The 9,678-nt window shown below is 28.9% G+C and overlaps 1 protein-coding gene across 2 annotated transcripts in view; it reads left to right on the top strand.

The window, feature by feature from the left end:
* Positions 1-5,133: 5,133 nt before the first annotated feature.
* Positions 5,134-9,678, top strand: part of LOC142318429 (uncharacterized) — a 202,635-nt gene continuing 198,090 nt past the window's right edge. The window contains exon 1 of one of the 2 annotated variants that reach the window (XM_075355018.1): positions 5,134-5,394. The gene's annotated coding sequence lies outside the window, so the exon portion shown is untranslated. Of the gene's footprint in view, positions 5,395-5,569; positions 5,784-9,678 lie in introns of those variants that run through there. The other variant, XM_075355025.1, reaches the window with a different exon arrangement.

The raw sequence follows: 9,678 nt of genomic DNA, 5'->3' as shown, positions 1-9,678 counted from the left end.
ATATTTCAAACGTATGTGTAGAAAACACTAAAAAGATTCTTAATACAACAAATTTATGATTTCTTTACTTCTGTTGAATGTTGCTCAAAGTAAATGTTCTCAATACAATATGTGAATACTAGAAACATCTGAAATGAAACTAATATGTTACTAGTGATTCAAACGTAACTAAAAAGGAACCAAATGTTCTTTGTTTGGTAACAGATTTGAAATCTGTTAACAAATCTTTTATTTGTTAATGCAAATGAAGGACAATGATAGTGTTTTTGTCACGTTTGAAGAAAGAAAGAAAGAACATAAACATTTTTTGTTTATACTGGCCATTTCTGAAAAACCCTCAGAAAATACTATTTTTTTGATAGTGTAAAAATCTAGACCATAGCCCAGATCCCTTAGATATTACCTACAGACCAGTGTAGAAGATTATATTTTTAAAAGGCTGATTCCTGATATGAAGAAACTTGAAGAAAAATTGAAAAATGAGCTCAAGTAACAGATTTTTACCCATTAGAAGAGAATAACATAACTTTAAATCAATTATACTAACAGCCTTTAAGTTAAAACGTAAGCAGATTTATTTAAAAATGGATGGGTAAATTTAGAAAAGGAAGCAATTAAGTAAAAGGAGTGACTTAAGGTAGGAAAATTGTAATAGGTAGAAAACTAAGGAGAGCAAGAGATATACTAAGCCGATGGCTCAATGCAAGAATGAAGGTAGAGATTATATTGACGTACAAAAAATGAACAAAGTAAAAAAGATGTTAAGCAGCAAAGGAAGACTTACTGAATGATATATGTAATTTAGTAGAAATGTATAATATCTGGAACAATAGGTTTAGCTTATAATGAAATGAAAGAAAATCTTGAAGAAATAAAAAGTTAAACTGATTCTAATACATTAGAATCAAAAACATAGACAGGAAACTATTGGTAAAGATATTCCTGGTGATAGGAATATATAGAATGACAGCAGAGGAGAAAGTTATTGAAGTTCTTGAAGAGATAAAAGAAATTTGTGATTTTACATGAAGATGTTGCTTTATAGCAACATATCATGTTATGAGCAATTACATCATTTCTCATTGTATGGTTATCTGCCATATACAAGATTGTCTGTCATGGTACAAGAGATATGACTACCTCTCGTACCATGTGGTTCTTCATTTTCTTACATTTTCAAATACATTTTTTTGAGTTCTTGATATTTCGATTTAGTTAGTCTATAATTTCTACTTATTTCCTGCTTCCCTTCTTTGTATCTTCTACTGTTCCTTCTAGCTCTGTTTTACTAAACTTTTGACTGCCTAAAAACTTTCCTTTTCTTTTAAAAGTTTCTATAATTTTTTACTTTTTTATCCTCTCTTTTTTACATCTTCTGATCTTCTGATCTACTGATCTTTCTAGCGTCAACCCTTCTCATCTCATGATATCCTAGCCAGATGGCTTTCCTGGTGGACTGTTCTAATTATGCTTCTATACTCACTCACCTCATAATTTCTTTAGTTTCACCCTGGCTGTAAAATAAACCCTTTTCCAATCTTATATATGCACATATATAAGACATATGTATATATATATATGACATTTTGCTTAATGTCATGCTTGACACCCATGCTGAAATATACTCCAAACATAACACTTTACAAGATGCTTCCTTAATGTTTACTCCATCTTACTGAATAAAACACTGTTTTCTTTTTTTTATTTAGTTTGTCTTTGGCCATTGCTCTTTTGTTATTATTTCTTCTATAGCTTTTGCAATCTTCTATTTACAAGTTTCCTAACTACCTGCACTGTGTTACTGATTCAGTTCTTTCTTGGCACCTTCTCCTTTGTAAGTCAAATCTCTTAGTTTATGCAATGTTTCTTCAGTTATTAATTAATATTCTAATTTCCCCCAATTACTCTTTGGTTTTTTTAAAAATATTTCCATTTGCTTCTCTCATTTGTCATGAACAAATTCTTTGTCCACATCTGTAAACATTCTTATTCATATTCTCTGATTTTTAACTTATTTCTTAGCCCATTTCTATATTCCTCTCATAATATGATTAGACTTATTAGACTAATCCCTTGTGTCTCTTCATTTCCTAAATCAATCCTCTTTTTCTTTTACCACTTGCTCTGCATGACACTAAATGATTTAAAATAAGAGAGAGATCAAATCAGACTGGTATAAACTGGGAAAGCTTTCATGGAAAAAAATAATAAGCACTAGTATTAAATATAGACTTAAGAATTTGGAAATTCTTAAAATTTATTACTTTTTTAATGAGATGTGTGGGCATCGACTGCTATGATAATTTAGCCCAAATGAAAATTTGTAGCATATGAAGAATGCCATGACTGATAAGGATTCAAACCCAAGACCTCCGGGTGGAAGGCTAAGAAGCTACCACTTGCACCATGGAGGTTGGCAAAATTTATTTTTGTGTAGCACTTAATGTTAGCAAAGCATGGCAGTAGGAGAAACAGAAAGAGAAAGAGTTGAGCATTTTGAAATGCAGTGTTACAGGAGGATGTTGAAAATTAGGTGGGGAGATAGAGTTTGAAATGAAAATTCAAAATTTTACATGTAAAGTTTGTGTGACAGTTGAGTGGAAAGAATTTTTTAAACAGGTGATTTGTACACTGCTTATTAATACAATAAGGTCTAGTTAATTTGGTAATAGAGGTTAAAAACTAGAGGAACACAAGGACATATTAAAAAGGTAATTGAAGATGTGGTGATTAAAGTTTAAGACACAAGAGAAAGAAATGGAGAATAATGTCTAACCTTTCAAATAACTGGTACATCAAACAAAAAAATTATGCTTTGAATACTCTTACAATTCTTAGCAGAGCTCATTTTGCTGGATGGTTAATTTATTTTAAGAACTACCTTTCCTTTAAGAAAGTAATAAATGTAATAAAAAAACGTTAATAATAAGATTCATTAAAAATTAAAAAAAATAGATGGATTAACTTAAGAAACTTTGGTAACTAGTACTTTATTGCAAATTAATGTTAATGATTATTTTATTTTTTGGCTGGTTTCCTTAATAATTCATTACATGGAGGTGAATTTAAAGAAAAATATTATATTTCTTTATTTCTCTATACAAATTATATTCCAATATTCACTACAGCTAATAAACTGTTAATAACTAATAACTGCTAATAACTGTTTGCTAATAACCAAATACTTCGATGTAGTCACTGCATTAGGACAACATTTTAGGTGATCATGTGTTTTTTGAGTTAAAATTCATCTATTCAATAACACTGATAGACAAAAAAAATTTTTTAATTTTTCTCTAAGTGTGATATCATGTCTTGAATTGCTTTTTTGTATACGTTACAGATCTGTAAATAAAAATTTTCTATTACCCTTAGTTTTAAATAAATAATGCTTCAAAAAAAATTAAGGGAAAATATATGTCAAATCTGTAAAATTTATAATTTTGCATGGCCATACCTGTGTTACAATGATTTCACTGATGCTTTTCTTTTATAAATAGCCTCAGGCACATCCCAAATTAATATCCAACAGTAATCGGCTAGCATGTTAGTATTCCATTTCCCTTTATAGGCGGCATTCCATCATCAAAATGTCTTAGTGGAAACATTCACCGTGTTCGTCACTTATATCTCCAAGGTTGTTTGGGAAAAATACAGATGTGAGTGGAGGAAATGTATTTTCAAAGACATATTACATCCCGTAGCTATTTATTAAGTAAGAAGTTGATTAACAATATCGTGGAAATTGTTGAATTTTTGTTTGCCAAGAAACGTTTTGCAAATGTCTTTAAATGAAGTCCAAGCTGTACTTTCTACGTTTCTTAGCATCGAGTTAAATACATCATGCTTGATCAACTCTTATTTGAGGACCAACAAATATTCCATCTTTAATTTTTCATTCACTTACATTTGGAAATTTCTGCCTGATGTACAAAAATCTGGGACTATCCTTCTTCATTGCTTTTCCAACATTTTTGATTAGTCCTAGCTTGTTATGGAGAGGGAGTAAAAGTATTTTTTTGGGTTCAACTAAGAACTCATGAATAATAGTTTTCTCATTTGGAGTTAAGTTGTCTTGTTTCTTCCACTGGTAACATAATTTTTATCCCTAGCTTGGCTGTCCCATTAGCAAAGAAAACACGTGTACTAAGTATAGCCCAACTGCATGCCTAACAAATTAGTCAAATTAGTCATTAACTTTCAAATCACCACTTGTGTTCCAGCCATGTTTTTTATAATTTATTTTTTCAAGAACGTAGTAACAAACTTAAGACAGCAATAGGACTGAAGAAAATTAATTCATTCCTAAATCCAGTGCTTAATACAGACAACACAATGTGTTTTCTGCTACATGTTTTGCCCTGCAAAGACATGATTAATCTTGTCCATGAAGGCTCACTCTTTAGTATTAGATATGATGTCATAGTATGTGACTATGATATGATTTAATTCTTTGTCTAGTATTGTTTTTTTATAACTTACAAATTATGTTAACAAAGTTAAACAATAAAAAATGAGCTACAATATAGGAGCTTAAAATGCTAACTATATGTTGAAAATTAAAAAAAATCCTTTAACTAAAATTTTAAACTTTTTCAAAAACTGTGGGTTATAGAAAGATTCTAAGTTGATATTCGTTTTCAGCATTAAAAAACAAATTAAAATCATGTATCGCATGTTAGGAAACAAAAATTATGTTTACAAGTGTAATTTGCAAACCTATTTGTCATTATTTTGTGATTTACACAGTTTTTATTTTTTTTCAGTTTGTTTTATGTGTTGCGTTACGGATATACGCAGCTTTTTCAATGACTAATTTTTAGCTACTAATAAAACCTTCTGTTGTTTTTTCAGTTCTTCTTCTTCGAAAACTGAAAGGCAGAAAATCTTTCTTGTTTCAAAAATCTTCTGTAAGGCTAACGTTCCCCCACCTGAATGCGCTATAGTACTACGTGTATCAACCGATTTACTGACCTACTATTTAAAAGTATTTCTTTTTCGGTTTTATTTGTACATTCTAAAACTTAAACATAAATTTATGTTATTTTTTTTTAAGAGATATATTTTTGTAACATTGCATAATCAATATAAGAAGAGTGACCTTGTGAGTAGTTAATATCATTTCACATCTGAACGACCTGACGTAGTGACGAGGATGTTACAATTTAGCACATAATTAAGTTCATTTCTGAAAATTTGGTGTTAGGAAACTTTTTTTTTGGGAAATGAAATTTTAATATAAGTCGTAAATCTTATTATTGGGTCTATGCTTTAATTTCAAGTTTATTTGAATATTACATATCTAACGTATTTTTACATCTGTGTGTGGCCATCTTGAATCATCTTTCAGCGTTGTTTTGGCATTTGGAAATAGGCGCTGTTGGTATTTTTCAGGTAAATGAATTTTATTTTAAGTCATGTTTTGTATTTTTATTTTAATTTGTGTATTATTTTAAGCTTTAAGATGTCATTTTGTCCACTACATTTGATTTCAATTGTGATGTTTAATTTTTAAAAAATAAGTAATAATGCTAACCTGTAAGTTGGTTAAGGTCTGACTTTTCGTGGGCAATTCATAACGTATTGATGAACTTGTGACCAAGTTGACTTTATTTTAGGATACGGAGAGTTACATACTGCTATTTTATTTCACTGAACAAGTTTTAATTAATTAAATGTTAAGTTATAAAATGTCCTAGCAGTTAGAAGTTAATCTATCTCTAATAACATTGTGTATTTGGTTTTTTCTCGACAGTTTGGCGCTTTTTTTAATACTTCAAGAGGTACAAAAATGTATTGCTATTTGATCCTCATTTTAACTTCGTTATATTTTTATGTTGTGCTAAGTATATATATTACTGTGTGAAAATGATTGCTCAACATTTTGTATGATATGGAAATTACTTCAGTTCAGTATGGCCTGTGGCCTGTTTGTGTACATAACATTTGCTTGCTAGTGTGTAATTCTAGGTTAAATGTGTATGGGCTGTGTTTTGGTTGTGTGGAGTATGTCTTGTATACATTTTGTGTACTTTTAATCTAATAATTTTATTTCATAATTTGATGTCTTGATAATGTTAATTGAGTTCTGTATGTGTTTTCTTTTTTGTAGTTTACTTTGTTTGGTAATCGTTGTTTGGCTTGCAATGCTTTTTTATTTGAAGTATTGAAATATATAACTATAAATGTATTACTGGAATATTTACATTAGTTGCATTTTATAGTAGGTCTATTAGCGATGTTATTGATTTTGATTGTAAAGTGATTGTGTAAATAATTAAATCTGTATTTATTTTACATTCCATTGAAATTGTTATTGTTAATGAAGACCTAATTATCTTATCAAATATATATATATATATACGTACAGCCATGCTTCTCAGTTTAGAAAAAAATATGTTAATTGTATGGTCTGGCATGAGTTAATTGTTTGTAGTTAATTTAACTGAATTCAACCAGTAGTGCTTCAAATCAATTTTTGTTGACTTACCCTCCTACATCATTACCTTTTATTAGCTCATGCTTTAGAAGATTTGTTATCTTTACTTTCTTCTGGTTATAAGAATTGCGTAGTTTGAAAAAGTAAAACTTTACAGGTTTGATGTTTTCTGCAAAATTCTGATAGTTGGACAAATTTATTAGATGATTTTATTACATCTAATACAGTCCTCATACAAAGACAATCAATTATGTAAAAATAAATTATTTTTAAAGTTCATAAATGCTTAATTAATGCTTAATATAAAATAATATTAAAAGCTTAATATAATGAAGTACATTTTAAGTTCTAACTTGTATAAGTTTGTTTATATTTAGAACTATTTGTAGGTTTGATTTATATTAACCAATCCTTTTCTTTGAAACTATTACTTTAGCTACTAATAATGATAAAATATTCTTAAACCTCTGAATATTTGTATGATAATATTCGTATATATTCTGTGTCATTTAGTTTCAATGATTGTATTTGTTTCCATGAAGTATTTCTTTATCTTTTACTTGGTTTTACATTTTTCACGAGTAAAGAGAATCAGATTTCTTCATAAAGTGTATTTGTTTTATAATTATGCATGATTATAATCAGAATGAAAACTGAAGTTATGAGAAGAGTGATTAATAATAGAAGCATTATCAAAATAACCTGGAATTAGACTGTTAACTGACTGGAATGTGTAATGAGAATAGCATTGATTTAAGTACTACATGGATGTGTAGGATGTACAAGAAGAAAGGCTGTAAAAAAGTTAAAATAACAAACTGTAAATGGAAATCTGTGTTATCAAGAAGTTGGAGAATGGAGACAGTATAGTACAGGGATTTGCTTCATAACAAACAAGTTTGATGATTGTAATTGTATAATATGCAAAATAATCATAATTGTATTTAAATCCACTTATTAAATGATAAAAATGAACCAAATTTATATTCATTTAGCATTTAAAAAATAATTTCAGTCACTTTTAAGGCCAACTTTAGTGTTTGGTGCCAGCAATCACACTAGCTAAATCAAGCTGTGAACGTGAGCAGCAGCTAAAGATGGCCACAAGTTCTACCAAATATGAGATGATATGAATTGTAAAAACCTTTTGTTTGAAATGTTAGTTATAATTATTTTCATCACTGTGGACAGTCGTGGACAAAACGTTAATAGTTATATGGTATAGTAGCAGTTGTATATGTCATTGTATAGTTGTATAATGCTTATTATTGGCTTTTTTTTTATATCTAAACATTTCTACTAAGTATAATAGAGCCCTTTGTTTTGGTGGTACAGAAATTTTGTCTGCCTTTCAGACCATTATGGATTACGAATTACCAATACCTTTTACTGATTCTTGTAGTGCTTTAGTCAATGCAGCTGTCATCAATTATTCCAGTCAGTTAGCTGTGCTATTCTGAACTGTCTTCATAATCCATAGTATTCTGAAATCCATAGTCATAATACGTAGTCTTCATGCCAAAAATATATTCTAGTATAAATGTTGATGTGTTTTATTCTTGAAGATTCATTATTGGTTAAATTGAAAATTATGCTAATGCAATTCTTTTTTATATAGAAAGTGAATATGTTGGCAAAAATTCATATCTTCAGACATGCACTTAAGTCTAAATACAATTTGTTTAAGTATTAAAGGGTAATTACTATTTTAATTTACTGTCTTTAATATTGAGATTTATGAGAAAATTGTGCAAATTATGAATAATTATTTTTATTTACTTGTAATGAGTAACATAAAAAATTGAAATTATTGCTTAAATTAAATGTTCTTGCGTTTTTCTCGTTTTATTGCCAGCTGCATTGAACAGGTTTCAATTAAATACGTTATAATGTTAGATATAATGAATAAGTGAATGTTGCAGAATAGTAAAAAAAAAATATGTGTTGCTAAATTAAGATATAATCCATCCTGGGGGATTAGTCCAAAGAAATTTTTAATAATTGTTGGATATAAAAGAAATAATGCATTCAGAGAATTTGTGATGCAAATTTACTAAAAGATTATATTTTCCCTATTAAAAAATTATTTATTTAGGATAGAATTCCTGATTTAGAATTAATTCTTCTCCAAATTGGACCTGCATGTGCAAGGAGGTATTAAATTAAAATCAGAAATATTTTTATTGGATATAACTTCAAACTCTCTCAAGTCATTGGCCAAATTTACTACCCAAAACACCATGGGAACATTTACAAAAGTAGGTTATGATCACCCATGGAGTACAAGGCTGTAGAGTGAAAGTTATAGAAATTCTTTTGGATTTGTTTTGAAATGGTGATATAAATTTGATGGGCCGTCATATTTCATTGGAGATTTAGCCCTGTACTATATCACCATTTCTACCCTTGGAGTGAAAAGTAGGAATAAAGTATTTCTAGCTAAAGAAACATAATTCTGGGTGGGAAGGCTGTGTTAGATTTGTACCAGAAATAAAGTACATTTAAAAGGAAAAAATCTTATGAGACTCATAAGAATATGTCAAAGAAAATTGACCTAATTGAGTCATAACTAACCCTATCATGGATTCAGAAAATTTTGAGATTTTCCCCACTTAAGTCCAGTGTGTAAAAAAGAGGGGCACAATTTGTGGAGAATACAATACAATACTGTATGAAGAAAGTATTTATTTATACATCATCGCATGATTAAGCATGACTTCACAATATAAGTTAAAATTAAACAAATTATTTTTTAAAAGGTATGACATGATGTTTACAGTCAAAACAACTGCCCTACTGGAATAAACAAAATTAAAAGTGTATGTAGCCTAATCCATTTTTTCAAAAATAGATTATTATGCAGTTATATTATTATGAATGACATGAAATTATTAAAAAAATAAGATAACTTTTGATAATCATAAAAAAATTCCTTTCAACAAGCCAGAAGGTGGAGGTAGATTTCACTGGTGTTAAGTAGGGGATAAAAAAGATTTCCTCCTTATAGTTAAGAAAAACTTCAGATTTACTCAATAAGACAATGGTTGCATGTGAAAAAAGTTTCACATGTTTAGCATATGACAAGCCCTACCTTATAATAAAAGTAACATTTTGGTCATCCCTTACCGTAAGGGTTGGTCATATCAAAAATTAACAGAAAAGTTTTAGGTAATGTTTAGAGGACTAATGACCACTTTAAACTGATTCGATACTGTGCCTATTAAGAGAGATATGATTTT

Source organism: Lycorma delicatula, chromosome 1 (assembly GCF_047948215.1).
Source record: "Lycorma delicatula isolate Av1 chromosome 1, ASM4794821v1, whole genome shotgun sequence".
NCBI classification, from domain to species: Eukaryota; Metazoa; Arthropoda; class Insecta; order Hemiptera; family Fulgoridae; genus Lycorma; species Lycorma delicatula.
This window is presented reverse-complemented; position numbering and strand designations above follow the sequence as displayed.